The sequence below is a fragment of the Bufo gargarizans genome, chromosome 7, assembly GCF_014858855.1.
Source record: "Bufo gargarizans isolate SCDJY-AF-19 chromosome 7, ASM1485885v1, whole genome shotgun sequence".
Taxonomy (NCBI): Eukaryota; Metazoa; Chordata; class Amphibia; order Anura; family Bufonidae; genus Bufo; species Bufo gargarizans.
The window spans coordinates 23,007,256-23,023,318 of NC_058086.1; the positions used below are offsets into that span (position 1 = coordinate 23,007,256).

The 16,063-nt window shown below is 48.1% G+C and overlaps 1 protein-coding gene across 4 annotated transcripts in view; it reads left to right on the forward strand.

Annotated features, from left to right (window-relative positions):
- Positions 1–1,462: 1,462 nt before the first annotated feature.
- Positions 1,463–16,063, forward strand: part of RAF1 (Raf-1 proto-oncogene, serine/threonine kinase) — a 98,226-nt gene continuing 83,625 nt past the window's right edge. The window contains exon 1 of one of the 4 annotated variants that reach the window (XM_044300657.1): positions 1,463–1,678. The gene's annotated coding sequence lies outside the window, so the exon portion shown is untranslated. The remainder of the gene's footprint in view (positions 1,679–16,063) is intronic. The other 3 variants (XM_044300658.1, XM_044300659.1, XM_044300660.1) reach the window with 3 other exon arrangements.

Genomic DNA, 16,063 nt, shown 5'->3' on the forward strand with positions numbered 1-16,063 from the left:
GACAGCGCAGGGCATGCTATGAACGTCACAGACAGCGCAGGGCATGCTATGAACGTCACAGACAGCGCAGGGCATGCTATGAACGGCACAGGCAGCGCAGGGCATGCTATGAACGGCACAGACAGCGCAGGGCATGCTATGAACGGCACAGACAGCGCAGGGCATGCTATGAACGGCACAGACAGCGCAGGGCATGCTATGAACGGCACAGACAGCGCAGGGCATGCTATGAACGGCACAGACAGCGCAGGGCATGCTATGAACGGCACAGACAGCGCAGGGCATGCTATGAACGGCACAGACAGCGCAGGGCATGCTATGAACGGCACAGACAGCGCAGGGCATGCTATGAACGGCACAGACAGCGCAGGGCATGCTATGAACGGCACAGACAGCGCAGGGCATGCTATGAACGGCACAGACAGCGCAGGGCATGCTATGAACGGCACAGACAGCGCAGGGCATGCTATGAACGGCACAGGCAGCGCAGGGAATGCTATGAACGGCACAGACAGCGCAGGGCATGCTATGAACGGCACAGGCAGCGCAGGGCATGCTATGAACGGCACAGGCAGCGCAGGGCATGCTATGAACGGCACAGACAGCGCAGGGCATGCTATGAACGGCACAGGCAGCGCAGGGAATGCTATGAACGGCACAGACAGCGCAGGGCATGCTATGAACGGCACAGACAGCGCAGGGCATGCTATGAACGGCACAGGCAGCGCAGGGAATGCTATGAATGGCACAGACAGCGCACTGAATGTAGGCAGGCTATTATAGATAAATGATAGATTACACGGAGGATATGTTATATTAGTATTCAGGGTAAATTGCTGTGTTGACACTGTGATAAATAAGTGGGTTTTGGGTTGCAGTTTGGACACTCGGCCTCTAAAAGGTTTACTATAACTGCATTAGACTTTTTCCAAGGTGCGGGTGCCCACAGAGAGGGCTCTGAGTGCCACCCGTGCCATAGGTTCGCCACCACTGTATTACATGCTTCATTTATAAGTGCAATATACCATGATTAGACAGTGATCATTTCAAAGACTCGTACAGGTGATAGTGCAGCCTGCGCCTCCTATAACTGCTCATCACTGTGTGCAGTGCAGCTGCCCCCGCCTCCACCACCCAGCGCATTGCACAGATTTCTCCTGTCACTGGAGGGAAACTTCAGTTCAAAAACATTTCTTGTTCCTCCATTTGGGCGGAGCTAGGCGCAGGGAGGAGGGAATAAAGAATGTGGGCGGGATTACTGTCAAGACCTAAGCCTTGTCAACCTTTCCACCTCAGCCAATCAGCAAGTCGGGGGAGTGGCTTTCAAGTCGTAACTGCTAGCTGGCAGAGGGGCGGACCTGATGACGAGGGCGGGTGGAGCCATTAGGCCGAGACACGGGGGACTGTACTGTGAAGAGGGGCTGGGCGGCAGATCAACTCCTGAGTTAAGCGTTTTGAACTTCCCCTTTCTCTAGTGATGTTTACTAATGGAAGCGTCCAAGCCACCCCCCCTTCCAATCCTTACCGCTATGCGCGGCTACGAGCGCCGGGGACTGAGGCTCGGGAGTGACTGAGCGCCTGGCTGCGGGGGTTCTCTGCTGTGCTGCCCGATCTTCTGCTGTGTCCCGCGCAGGATATGTGCTGAGTGTTCCGGGCACCGCTCTCCGATACTTCCCAGGTACCTGTCAGTGGCGGCGGGAGGGTGCGCGGCTGTCCGCGCTGTTGGAAGTGCAGTCCTCGCAGTTCTTGTGGCTGGAGCTGCTCTGTGAGTTCAGAGAAGTCCCGGAGAACAGTTTCAGTTGTTGGTATTTAGTTCAGGCGTGTTGTGAGCATCATGGGGGGTGTAGTTATGGGGGTGCCGGGGGGTAGTGTAGGGTTATAGGGGGCAGTGTGGTATGGGGTGCTGGGGGGTAGTGTTATGGGGGGTCAGTGTGTGGTTATGGGGGGCAGTGTAGTTATGGGGGTGCTGGGGGGTAGTGTAGGGTTATAGGGGGCAGTGTAGTTATGGGGGTGCTGGGGGGGTAGTGTGTGGTTATGAGGGTGCTGGGGAAAGTGTTATGGGGGTGTGGGGGGGGCGGTTCAGTGGGTGGTTATGGGGGTGCTGGGGGGTAGTGTAGGGTTATAGGGGGCAGTGTAGTTATGGGGGTGCTGGGGAGGTAGTGTAGGGTTATAGGGGGCAGTGTAGTTATGGGGGTGCTGGGGAGGTAGTGTAGGGTTAAAGGGGGCAGTGTAGTTATGGGTGTGCTGGGGAGGTAGTGTAGGGTTAAAGGGGGCAGTGTAGTTATTGGGGTGCTGGGGGGGTAGTGTAGGGTTAAAGGGGGCAGTGTAGTTATGGGGGTGCTGGGGGGTCAGTGTGTGGTTATGCGGGGGGGGGTCAGTGTGTGGTTATGCGGGGGGGGGGCAGTGTGTGGTTATGCGGGGGGGGCAGTGTGTGGTTATGCGGGGGGGGGGGGGGGTCAGTGTGTGGTTATGCGGGGGGGGGGGGGGGGTCAGTGTGTGGTTATGCGGGGGGGGGTCAGTGTGTGGTTATGCGGGGGGGGGTCAGTGTGTGGTTATGCGGGGGGGGGTCAGTGTGTGGTTATGCGGGGGGGGGGTCAGTGTGTGGTTATGCGGGGGGGGGGTCAGTGTGTGGTTATGCGGGGGGGGGGTCAGTGTGTGGTTATGCGGGGGGGGGGGGGGTCAGTGTGTGGTTATGCGGGGGGGGGGTCAGTGTGTGGTTATGCGGGGGGGGGGTCAGTGTGTGTTTTTTTGGGTGGCCTGGGGGGGGAATCATTGTGTGGTTATAGGGGGGCAGTGTGTTATGGGGGTGCTGGGGGGGGTCAGTGTGTGGTTGTAGGGGAAGTATTAGAAGGCGCTGTGGTTTTTAGGGGTGCAGGAGGGGCAGTGTGGTTGTAGAGTGCTGGGGGGAGCGTTGTGGGGATGGGCATCGTGGTTGTAGCAGTGTAGTGTTGGGTTATATAGGGCAATACATTTTGGCGGTGGATATTGGTCTGGTAGAGCGCAGGTTGCATAGTATCGGCATAGTTTATGGCTGTGGTCTCAGTGACATGGGTTGTAGGGTGCAGTATGTTGGGGAACATTTACTACTGAGTGGAGTATTTGCAGGGTAAGGAGCTGTATGTTGTATTATAAAGAGCTCAGTGTTGGGTGCTGGGGAATGGATGGTGGCGATGGGTGGCACACTGTACCCTGTTATTTTGGGGTGCTCAGGTCAGACTGAGATACTATGTCACTTGCTATAAAGATGCTGCAGGATCTGTGGCTGGTGAGATGGTATGAAGATGCTGTCAGGGCAGAAGACATGGGGTGTCTGCCGGTGACCCTGTTTATTTTACAGTCAGATTTGTTCTGCTTTCCTGACACATTATCATAAATAACACAATGTGCGAAGAGGTCTTGTCCCTTGAGCTGTCCTCCCTGTCTATAATCGCACATAGGACATAGATATCCCAGCCCTCGTGTGTGACTGGATTCCAGACTGAAGTAAAAATTGTATCCTGTGTTTTTATTTATTTTTTGCTGCCTAGTTATGTAGCAATATAGGTGCGTGCATAATTACCTAGATTTGCCTATCTGAGACCCGGGAAAGCTGGGTGATCTCCTGAGGGAGTTGTCATGGTGGTCATAAAAAAAAAAAAAAAACAAGACACAAAAATGTATAATTACTTTTTTTTTTTGTGCATGATTGTTTTATTTATTATTAATAATACAAACCATTATAAACATAATAATAAAAAAATTAAACAATAAGGCTATTTTCACACTAGCGTTTTTACTGGATCCGGCAGGGTTCAGCAAAAACGCTTCCGTTAATAAAACCGCATGCATCGGTTATGAACGGATCTGTTTGTATTATCTGTAACATAGCCAAGACGGATCCGTTTTCTATTGTGTCAGAGAAAATGGATTCGTCCCCATTGACTGCATTGTGGGTCATGACGGATCCGTCTTTCTTCGCATCCCAGGACGGAAAGCAAACCGCAGCATCTCCGGTATGAGAACGGAATGCATTTTGAAGCATTCCGTTCTGTTCCGTTCCGTTTTGTCCCCATTGACAATGAATGGGGACAGAACGGAAGCGTTTTTTTTTTTTTTTCCCGGTATTGAACCCCTATGACAGATGTCATCAAAATCGGTAAAAAATTAACACTAGTGTGAAAGTATCCTAAAAAGTATAAGATAAATATTGATATTATTCTGTTATTTCATATTTATAGTCTTTATGATTATTTGTTGTAATATTTAGCTATTATTACGTTATTGTTTGGTTTACTCTGCACAGAACGTGCCCCCCCCCCCCCCCTTCTCTGTTCATGTTGTATTTTTATTCAGTGAAAGTTACACAACTCCCAAGAATCTGCCGCGTCCAAATGTTATTTTTCAAGCGCAGCAATTTTGTGCCAAGATCTAACCCTGTGTATAAACATGTTGGATCTTCTGGTGGAGAAGAGTGGGTCGGACTCCTTTCTGCTTTTCCACAGTGCAGTGATTTCATAGAGCGGCTCGGGATCTCGTGCAGTCAGATGGGCGGCCGCCTGCGCAGGGCGAGCGGTGCCACAGTTATTGATCGCTGCTCGGTAACCCTTGCGTTCGGTTGAGCTTCATTTTGGTCTCGGGCAAATATTCGTTCCTCTTTGCCAAGCTGCCTGCTTTTCTGGCCGGTCCGGGTGCTTCCTGGATATTATGTACATACGTCTTTCCCTCCTCCTCCCCGGCTTCAGAACTTCCTAGGTTTTACCTTCAGTCCGCTGCTTTCAACATACTGTAACATAAATGCCCCCTGCTGAGGTGTTTTTTTTTTGTCTTCAAGTTCTTCAGTTTTGGGAGAAGCAGAAACCGAGGGACCATCTATGGGCGATGACTTCCTATCCTGGGACAGGGCCCCCATGTCCTTGTAATAGATTTTTATCCCAGCTTTAGGACGCCCCCCTAACTCTAGACATGTTTAAAGGGTTTTTTCTTCAATTGCCCTGGATAGGCGATGCATGTCTGATAGCAGGAACCCCCACCGATCACTAGAATGGGGGTTGGGAGCCTGTACCTTACAGCACAACAGAAGGGGTAAGAGTTTGAATGGAAAAGGGTAGTAGGGTAGTATCTGTGCTCTGCCTCCCCATTCATAGTCCATGGAAGTGACAGAGACCGCACTTGTCTGCTTCCATTGGCCCCTTACCCATCGCTTGCAGATCTGGCTGCTGTAACGTGACAGACTATACGAGCATCCACGTACAGTGCCCATTCAGATGTCTGGGTGACCATGTAATATACGGTACTGCCAAGTCCATCGGGGTGGTAGACCCACTCTTGACAGCATGCCTTATAGTTTGACTATTCGAAGGGGATTCCATGAGAGGAGACAGGTTATCATAATGGGTCAAAAAGCCCTTCTATTGGAACAAACCTGTAGACCCCGCACAAGTGATACGGTCGTTACTCATTTATGCCAAGACCAGGTCATCCCTACAGCTGAGCTTGGAACCAGGTAAGAGAACCTATAGAACCAGTGGTCTCAGCGCTATAATTAGCGGGGGCGCTGGCGTCTGGCCTAAATGAGTAGACCAGTACTAGAAATGACAAATGCTAGTTGGGAGGAATAGGGTGGGACTATTATAGATTCTGCATTGGGCCTCCGGGCGCTTCAGCTTAGGGTGCGTTCACATGACTGTATCCGGTTAGCGGTCAGCAAATCGTGGATCCTGAAAACATGGGTACCGGCCGTGGGCATCCAGCATTTTCCCGCTACATGTAACAAATGCCTGTTCTTATCTGCAAAATGGACAAGAATAGGTATTTCTCTATTATAATTTTTTGGTGTTCACTTTTTTGCGGGACTGCAGCACGCCCATATGGATGCAGAAAACACACGGTGTGCCATCTGCATCTTTTGTGGCCCCATTTGAAATGAGCGAGTCTGCATCCGACCCGCGTTTTTTTTATTTTTTTTTATATATCTGACGCGGACCGAAAATACGGTTGTGTGAACACCCTGTTGTGCATCTGTAGTGGATACAAGCTATAGATTGCCGGTTTAGATCGGGGATCAGCAACCTCTGGCGCTCCAGCTGTAGTGAAACCTTGTGTGCCTGTTCTAAGAACTCCCATAGAAGTGAATGGATCCCACTGGGAGTCGTAGTTTCACAACAGCTGGAGTGCCGGAGGTGGCTGATCCCTGCTTTAGATGTTTGAACAGACTCATTCAAACATAAGGAATAACGCGCCCGTATCCGTAACCGCCAAACCATACAGCTCACCATGTAATATCTATGCTATCTGGAAGAACGTCGCCCAAATTGTGCTGTTGGGGGGGGGGGGGGGGAGAAGCAGAACTTTAGAAGTTGGATGTTTTCAGATGGTATTGTTTGTCCTGGAGATAAGTAGTGACTGAGGTGTAAAGCAGCCGCTTCTCTCGCTTTGTGACGTCTACAAGCGGTGTGAGCGTGCCAGCGGGAGAGCCGTCAGCGGGCGCCTATATCATGTCTGTCTAGAACGTCCCTCTCTATTTACTGTCACTTCAGAGCTTATTCCTTAGAAACCTGCAAGAGATTGTGTAGGTGGCTTACACATCTGTCTGCCGGCGTGTGACATCTTTACCGGCTTCATGTGGGTATGTCACTCGGCTGTCTCGCAGACTGATGTCTGTCTTTTCAGTAAAGCTTTATGCAGGGCTCTGCCCCGGGCATCTCTATGTACAGAGCTGCTTTGCATGCGGTCTCTCTTGGTTACCATTGTTTGCAATAATTTCCCTTTAGAGACGTGTGGGTCATGTCGTAAGAGATGACGGCAAGGAGAGAAGACGCCGGGCGTGAGACCTCTTCAAGATGTGCTTCACGAAGAATAATTTTCAGATCTAATTTTAGCACTCAGAGGTTTTGTAATAACTCTGCATTTGAGGTGCCCGTGACGGCTGACACTGGCACCGCCCCTATGACTCCTTTGAAACGGGAAGTGTTTTGTTTAGCAACGTATGCCCTCTTTATTGTGGAATGGTTGGGAGGACTCATGGAGGGGAGTTTAGGTGGTGACGCATGCACCATTAGACACTTCCTTAGCCGTGTCCTCTAATTTCATTTTAAAGCTGGCTTCCGTTTTATGGAAACTAAGCCAACACCTGAAACGTTCTAATAGGAACTTCAAGATCTCTGCTTGCAGTGAGTGAAATTCCTTTGGTCATATAGTGGCTTGAATCCAGTCTCGATCGTATCTTGCCACCACAGGTGCACAGCTTTTTTTTAGATCTAAGGTCCCCTGCACGCGACCGTATCCATCTTGTGGTTCTGTAAAATACGGATGCGGTCCATGTGCGTCCCGCAGTTATCGCGGGACCCATTGTAAAAAATAAAATAAAAATAAAATAAAATGATTCTTGTCTGCAAAATGGGCAAGAATAGGACAAGTTCTGCGGCCCCGCCAAAAAATAGAACGGATATAGGGATGCACACAGCGCATGGGTGTGCTGTCTTTATCTTTTGCAGCCCCTTTGAAGTGAATGGGTCCACATCCAATGCAGATTGAATGCGGACCACCCGTTTGTTTTGGGGGAAATAACTGCACTAAAAATGCATGTGTTATAGAAAAAAATAAAATGCATGTGGTTTTGTGGCACAGACTGAGTAAGGGTTATTTTGGCGGCAAGCAGCTGCATTTCTGCAAGCCCCATTCAGATGAATGGAAAGGATAATCGGTTACAGAAATTTTCTGCGCCAAAATCTGCCGCACGTGGAGGCACCATTTCTTTGCCAGTTGTAGTGTTTTTTGTTTTCCTGCTTTAAGAAATTGTAGCTATTTACGTATGGCACAAGATGTTCTTTCCTATAGGAGATCCTCCTATTAGTATACATTTCCTCCCTGCTCCTTGACACGACGTCCTGTTTCTTTTGCACTTCCTTGGCCTTATTGTGCCCTTCAATGTAAGGAAAGTGGATGCTATACGTTATACTATGTGGTGCGATTATCCCGAAATGACCAGAATTATCTACTCGCATTAAAGGGGTTTCCAGGATTAGGCTCTCTTTCACACGTTAGTGAATCACAGGCGGGCAGCACACCTACCCATTGATTTTAATGTGTTCACACATCAGTGGGTCACTGGAAGAACCACGGAGACGCACACTGCTTTGGTCCGTCATCCGGCCCAAACGCGTCCTTTTGAAATCCATGGGTCAGGGAAAAACCCACTGAGACCACATGGATGGCATTGGTAGGAGATGTGCTAGAAAATAGCTTTCAGCCTAGCGGTGCACGTGAAATACGGATGACGCACAGACCAAACACGGATCTTTCACTGATGAACCACCATCTTGTCACTCATGTTGTCATGGACACAGACGCATGAAAAATGGCCTAGGCCTCTTTCACATGACTGACTGGCTTTTTCAGTATTTTGAAGTCCGTTTTTCATGGATCCTTTGTGTTTCTGTTCCGTTTTTCTGTATGGCATATACAGTAATTACATAGAAAAAATTGGGCTGGGCATAACATTTTCAATGGATGGTTCTGCAAAATCGGAACAGTTACGGAAGACATACATTCTGTATGTGTTCCGTGTGTCTTTGACTTGAATGGAGCCACGGAACGTGATTTGCGGGCAATAATAAGACATGTTCTATCTTTCAACGGAATGGAAATATGGAAACGGAATGCATAAGGAGTACATTCATTTTTTTTTTTTTTTTTGCGGAACCATTGAAATGAATCATTCCGTATACGGAGCTAAAAAAAAAAGGCTGCAAGCGGGGGGGGGGGGACACGGTCGTGTAAAAGAGGCCTTAGGGAAGATTTGAAGTGCCACCTCTGTACATAGGCTGTGTCTGGTATTGCAGTTCAGTCCCATCACCTTATATGCGTTCCATATTACATATATCAGATTGGTGGAGTCCAGTGCTCGGCACCACACCGATCAGCTCTTTGAAGCTGTGGTCCCTTCCTAGTTTACCTGCACACCATCTACATGGCAGTGCAGGGTAATGACTGCTCCGTCCTGTTCACTTGAATGGAACGAGGCTGTAATTACCTTGCATTGTGTCCATTGCCAACACGAGGGCTGAAGCGTTTCCGCTGAGTGACGCCCCTCTACGGCTTTGATCACATTTGCTCAACATCCCTGTCGTGTACAGATCAATAGAACGGTTTTGAAGCACTTTTGTCTCTTGGTTTCATTGATTGGGGGTCTCGCTACCCAAACCTCCCCCGATTTAAAAATGCTATCTGAAAATTGGGAAGGACTCGGCTCATGGCGAACACGCTGCCTGCTGCTTACGTTATTCTATACAATTGGTGTTTTGTCTGGCGTGTGTATGTAGATGTATTTCTTCATATGTATTTCCCAGACATTGATCTGTGCCTGAACATGTAGCCACCTTGCGCTGTATCTCATGTGGTTGTACACCAGACAGGAATGTGAGAGGTTTCCAGACTGAATAGGTTCAATGTCACTGTAAAACCTCCTTGTAATCCCTTCCTTTTTACCTGGTTTAGCTATTAAAGGGATGAATAGTTCTGATATACCCCAATTACAGTGGGCCTCTCCAGGAATGTATAGGGTCCCTTTCACACGAGCGAGTTTTCCTGCGCGGGCGCAATGCGTGATGCGAACGCATTGCGCCCCGCACTGAATCCGGACCCATTCATTTCAATGGGTCTGTGTACATGAGCGTTTGTTTTCACGCGTTACTTGTGCGTAGCGTGAAAATCGCAGCATGTTCTATATTATGCGTTTTTCACGCAGCCCTGGCCCTATAGAAGTGAATGGGGCTGTGTGAAAAACGCTTTGCGTCCGCAAAGCACGTGCGGATGCGTTGCGTTTTGCACTGATGGTTGCTAAGAGAGGTTTGTACACCTTACTTTTTTTTTTTTAAATCACTTTATCACGCGTGTGAAAAACACTTCAATGCGCATTTCATCTGCGTGAAAAAACCCCGGAACCACTGAACAAAATCGCAGACAAAACTGACCGAACTTGCTTGCGAAATGGTGCAAGTTTTCCTGACCGCATTCGGACCTAATCCGTATTGTTCGTGTGCAAGAGGCCTAGGGTGGTATTCCCATCTCCATTAGGAGCCTCCATTGCAGATTCTGTCAAAAGAAACCTAAAAGTCTGCAAGAAGCCGTAGAACATGCTGCAGCGTCTTCTCGATGATCTTCTATGGTCTTCTGAAAATAACTGAGGCCAGACTCGGCTATTTTAGGAAGTCCCATAGAAAATAATTAAGAGCAAGCTACGCATGTGCCCTCGCCCTATCGCTCTGGGACTTCCCATAATAGCCATGCCAGCGATGATCTCCAGTAGGATAAGACGCATGATGGACATTGTATAAGGGAACTTGAAAACCCTTTTAAGGCAGCCATACTTCTTAGATAGAAGTGGGTGGATATTTGGTCAACTGTTGAACAAATGATTTGGTGATCGATCGTTTCGTGGACGCAGCCATGCAGGTTTACTCCATTTTGTCCGTTAGTCATTTTGACTGTTCAATGACTTTGGCCAAGGACAAACTATCTGGGAGGGTTTTTTCCAAAGGGCTCAGTCACACAACCGCATGAATGAATCCGCATTCGTTACGCAATTTTCATTTTTTTTATTGGGGCCACAAAAGATGTGGACAGCACACCATGTGTTGTCTGCATCCGTTGTTTCGTTCCGCGGCCTTGCAAAAAAATATAGAGCATGTCCTATTCTAGTCCACGATTGTGGACAAGAAAAGGCATCTCTGTAATGGGCCGTCCGCTCCGCAAATTGCAGAATGCACATGGGCGGCATCCGTGTTTTGCGGATCCGCAATTTGCAGACCGCAAAACACGTCACGGACGTATGAATGGGCCAAAAGAAAGATCATTTTGTGGACGAAAGGTCTTTCATACAAACATTGGCCAAGAATTTCAAACATGGCTGACTTGGTTTAAAAAATAGGTGAAATTTAACGTATAATGACGTGTTCGTTCCGGTTGAACGCTGCCATTTTCATCAACTTCAGTCTAGTGTTAATAGATCCTTTATTGTGTGCACCATTTGGGTTCATATTCAGATGTGTCTGATCAGTGGGGGTCCAACACCCGGGAACCCACCGATCAGCTGTTTGAGAAGATGCTGGCAGTAGCACCGCTGCCTACTTACAGCTTTCCTGAGGCCATGTGACGTCACGTTCATTAACCTAGGTGCACCAAGGCCTAGCCACAGCTCGGCCCCATTAAAGTGAAGGCGGCTGAGCTGTGATGCCAAGCACAGCCGCTGTACAAGGTAGGCCACTGTCTTTGGTGAGCAGAGAGAAGGCTGCAGTGCCGCTGCAAGCTCCAGTGCCTTGTCAAACAGTTGATCGACGGGGGTCCCGGGTGTCAGACTCCCACAGATCAGTAAAAATATCTTGGAAAACCCCTTTAAGGGGGTTCTCCGGTCCTTTTGATTTAATCCTCATCATCCGTCCTGTGTAGGAAAGAGTTTGGTCAATATGCTTCCGTCACACCGATGTCTCCGCTGTTGTCACACTGGCTGCCGGCTCTTTCGCTCAAGTCCCGACCGGAGGCGTTCCTGAGTCTTCCTGGTCATGTACAGTGTATGCAGCTGAGGGGGTAGACTTGGGAACACATCCCGCTCGGGCCCGAGTGGAAGATCCTGCAGTCAGTCTGAGCGCAGCAGAGACAGTGGCATTGGTGGCGCAGCAGACTGGTAAAGGTCCCTCTACGCTGGCCAGTTTAGCAGGCGAGCTTCCTTCCAAGGAATCTCTTGCTCGTTAGTGAAGGAGACCGCTGTATTTACATGCAGCGATCTCCTCCACAGTATGAGGATGAGTGGTGGCTACTGTTATTGCTCATCCCCGTACAGACTCGTGGTTTGCCGGCAGCAGAGGCTGTTTAGACGACGAACAACGATTTTCAGTTACCCAACGAATGAGCATTTTGTTCATTTGTCGGGTATTTGGCGGCACTATTACACCGGCGGATAATTGCTAGTGTGGTTCCTATGAACTGTAGTTGGTGATTATCTGGTGCAGGCATGCTCAACCTGCGGCCCTCCAGCTGTTGCAAAACTACAACTCCCATCATTCCCGGACAGCCTACAGAAAGGCATGGTGGGAGTTGTAGTTTTACAACAGCTGGAGGGCCGCAGGCTGAGCATCCCTGATCTGGCGGATAAAGGGACCTTAAGTAACATAGAAATAGATGGTGCCAGGATTTTATGAAAGACCCGGAGAACCCCTTTAAGTTTTTGTTTGGTAGAAGGCAATCAGCGGGCTGTGAAGAGCTGTAGAGTTGTGACACGCGCACGGAGATAGTATAAGAATGGTCTGCTGCTCCCCAATGACCCCGCTGTCTTCACACGACACGTACGGTGCGCGCTTTAGCGGTCTCCCTGCGTACATAGCAGCCTGGGAACTTTATCAGTTCTGAGCTGTTCAGGTTCCTGGTATTTGGCCATTATCATTCCTTTATAGGTAGCTCATCCAATGTGTTTTTTCAGTTTAGCAGGTCACGAAGTGATTTCTGTTTCCTCCAATCCTTTCATTGCTTAATCGGATCTGTCAATGAAGTAATATTGTAGGTAATTTGTGAAAAGGGCGTCAAAAGCTGATAGAAATAATCATAGTGCTTTTGGATAATGCCATGTGTGTTGTTAGTAATGCCTCCATGATGGCACTGGTTTCAGACCAGTATCCGATTGGCCGTTGCAAAATTTGAATAGAATGACCCTCTTATTCTTCCTACAGTCAGCGACGACCCTTCATGTTCTGTACAGGTCGTATGGGTCATCCAGACATGCTGTGGACTATAATGTATAACCACGTGAGTGGCTCTGCACATCGGCATTGCTGCTCCTGTTTATAACCGAGTAATGCCAGCTTAAGTTCTATAATTGGAGCATAAGGACGGACAAACACGAGCGAGTTCAATGCAAGAAACTCTCGGCGTGTGAGGTCCCGTCCTGACCTCCCCTCCCCTGACTGGATTGCACAGCATTAGGCCTCATGCACACGACAGTATTTTTTCACGGTCCGCAAAAATGGGGTCCGTGATCCGTGACCGTTTTTTTTGTCCGTGGGTCTTCCTTGATTTTTGGAGGATCCACGGACATGAAAAAAAAAAATCTAAGTCAAGTTTGCCATTGAAATGATAGGAAAAAACGGACACGGATCACGGACACGGATGACAATCTTGTGTGCATCCGTGATTTTTCACTGACCCATTGACTTGAATGGGTCCGTGAACCGTTGACCGTTAAAAAAAATAGGACAGGTCATATTATTTTTCACGGCCAGGAAACAAGGATCACGGATGCGGCTGCCAAACGGTGCATTTTCCGATTTATCCACGGACCCATTGAAAGAAAACTGAAAACGGCACAACGGCCACGGATGCACACAACAGTCGTGTGCATGAGGCCTTATACTGATTTAGGCCTCATGCACACGACCGTTTTTTTTTAAGGTCCGCAAAAACGGGGTCCGTAGGTCCGTGATCCGTGACCGTTTTTTCGTCCGTGGGTCTTCCTTGTTTTTTGGAGGATCCACGGACATGAAAAATGAAAAAAAAATCTAAGTCAAGTTTGCCATTGAAATGATAGGAAAAAACGGACACGGATCACGGACACGGATCACGGACACGGATGCCAATCTTGTGTGCATCCGTGATTTTTCACGGACCCATTGACTTGAATGGGTCCGTGAACCGTTGGCCGTGAAAAAAATAGGACAGGTCATATTTTTTTCACGGCCAGGAAAAACGGATCACGGATGCGGCTGCCAAACGGTGCATTTTCCGATTTTTCCACGGACCCATTGAAAGTCAATGGGTCCGCGAAAAAAACCGGAAAACGGCACAACGGCCACGGATGCACACAACGGTCGTGTGCATGAGGCCTTATAATGCTGTGTGACCGTGAAAGTCCTGGAATATACTGAATTACACTGACATTATGCTGTCAGTGTAATACAATAGACTCCAGGTCTCACAGGGGCACACAGCATTATAAATCAGTATAAGGGCCCATTCACACGATCGTAGGCTGTCTTTGCATATTGTGCAAACGACTTTGATTTGAATGGGTCCGCAATCCAAAAGATGCGGAGAGGAGGCATGGATTGAAGCGCTTCTGTAGTCTTTTTTTGTCTGTGCCCCCACACCACAAAAGATGGGACATTTCCTATCATTTGTCGCCTATTGCGGATCACAGACCCATTTAAGTCAATGCGCCTGCGCAGCAATACTGGATTCACACTGCTGATGCCCGCGCATTGCAGACTGCTTATGTTAATGAGCCCTAATGCGGTGTGATCCTGTTAGAGGGGGGGAGGTCAGAACGGGACCTCACACTGTTACGCTGCGAGTTTCTTGCATTGAACTTGTGTGTGTCTGGCCTTAGGGTTCTGGTGTTTCTGACTACAGGCGAAGTGCTGCAGACTGCTCTGTTCTCGCTGCCAAAAATTCCAATTATCCTGACAGAAACCCATTAAGATTGGTATGCTCGTAACCCTACCCGGCCTGTGTGATAACCCTACTGGCTGCCATTAGCATTTATCACTTGCAACTTTTCAGTGGCTTGGATGTGTTTTTACAAATGATTTGAATTAACGTATTCTTTGTTTCACATCCAATCTGCATTTTTGGCAGGACTGATGCGGACACATTCACCTGTATGTCTGTCTGTTCTGCGGCCCTGTAAAAAAAAAAAATAGAACATGTCCTATAGAGGGCAGGAGAATCCATTTTGCTAAATGGGGGACACAAACAGGTGGGATCGGCAGTTTGCGGACAGCAAAAACTTCAACGGCCGTGTGCATGAGCTCTTAGAGTATGTTCACACTGGGGTTTCCTGCAGTTCTGCACATGCATTCAGATATATGTAGATTTGGAAAACCTCATTAACATGTAGCAGATGTTTTCCACATGGAAATATGAGCATGGTGTGGATTTCACTCCTTCCTAGGGGTGAAATCCATGGAAAATCTGCATGTAAGGCCTCATGCACACGGCTGTTGTTTGGGTCCGCATCCAAGCCGCAGTTTTGGCGGCTCGGATGCGGACCCTTTCACTTCAATGGGTCTGAAAAAGATGTGGCAGCACTCGGTGTGCTGTCCGCATCCGTTGCTCCGTTCCGTGGCCCTGCAAAAAAAAAATATATATGTTCAATTATTGTCTGCGCTTTGCGGACAAGAATAGGCAGTTATATTAAAGGCTGTCTGTGCCGTTCTGCAAATTATTGAACGCGCACAGACGCCATCCGTGTTTTCCGGATCTGTGATTTGCGGACCGCAAAACACACACAACGGTCGTGTGCATGTAGCCTAATACTTGTAGTTTTGATGTTCAATCACTGCTGATCAACTGCGAGATTGGCATAGGAATTTGCCAGGACTTGAGTGGACTTGTATGGCTTTTTCAGTGTTTTGCGGTCCGTTTTTTGTTTCCTTTCCATTTTTCCGTTCTGTTTTTCTGTATGCCATGTACAGTATACAGTAATTACATAGAAAAAATTGGGCTGGGCATAACATTTTCAATAGATGGTTCAGCAAAGACGGAACGGATACGGAAGACATACGGATGCATTTCAGTATGTGTTCAGTTTTTTTTTTTTGCGGACCCATTGACTTGAATGGAGCCAAACACAGTGATTTGCGGACAAGAATAGGACTTGTTCTATCTTTTCACGGTACGGAAATACTGAAACGGAATGCACACGGAGATACTTTTTTTTTTTTTTTTTTTTTTTTGCTGAACCATTGAAATGAATGATTCAGTATATGTACCGCATACTGAACTTAAAAAAAACGGCCAGTATACTGAACGCAAAATACTATTGTGTGCATGAGCCCTTAGAGTACACAGGGGAAAAAAGTGAATTAGAAAAATGTAGAATAATTTTTGGGGACATCCCCTCAAAGCGCCACCTGATTTTGAATTCTGATTACATATAATTAGAAATTTAGTAAAGCCACTGAATTCTTCAATAAAATCTGTCTGTATAGTGCCGCCTGCCATTTTTTTTTTTTCTTCTCCACTGTCAACCTCCTTGAGGTGGTCGCACACGCTCAGTTCCGGCTGGTGGCCGCTGAAGGACCTACTGTTAGAAGCTGTT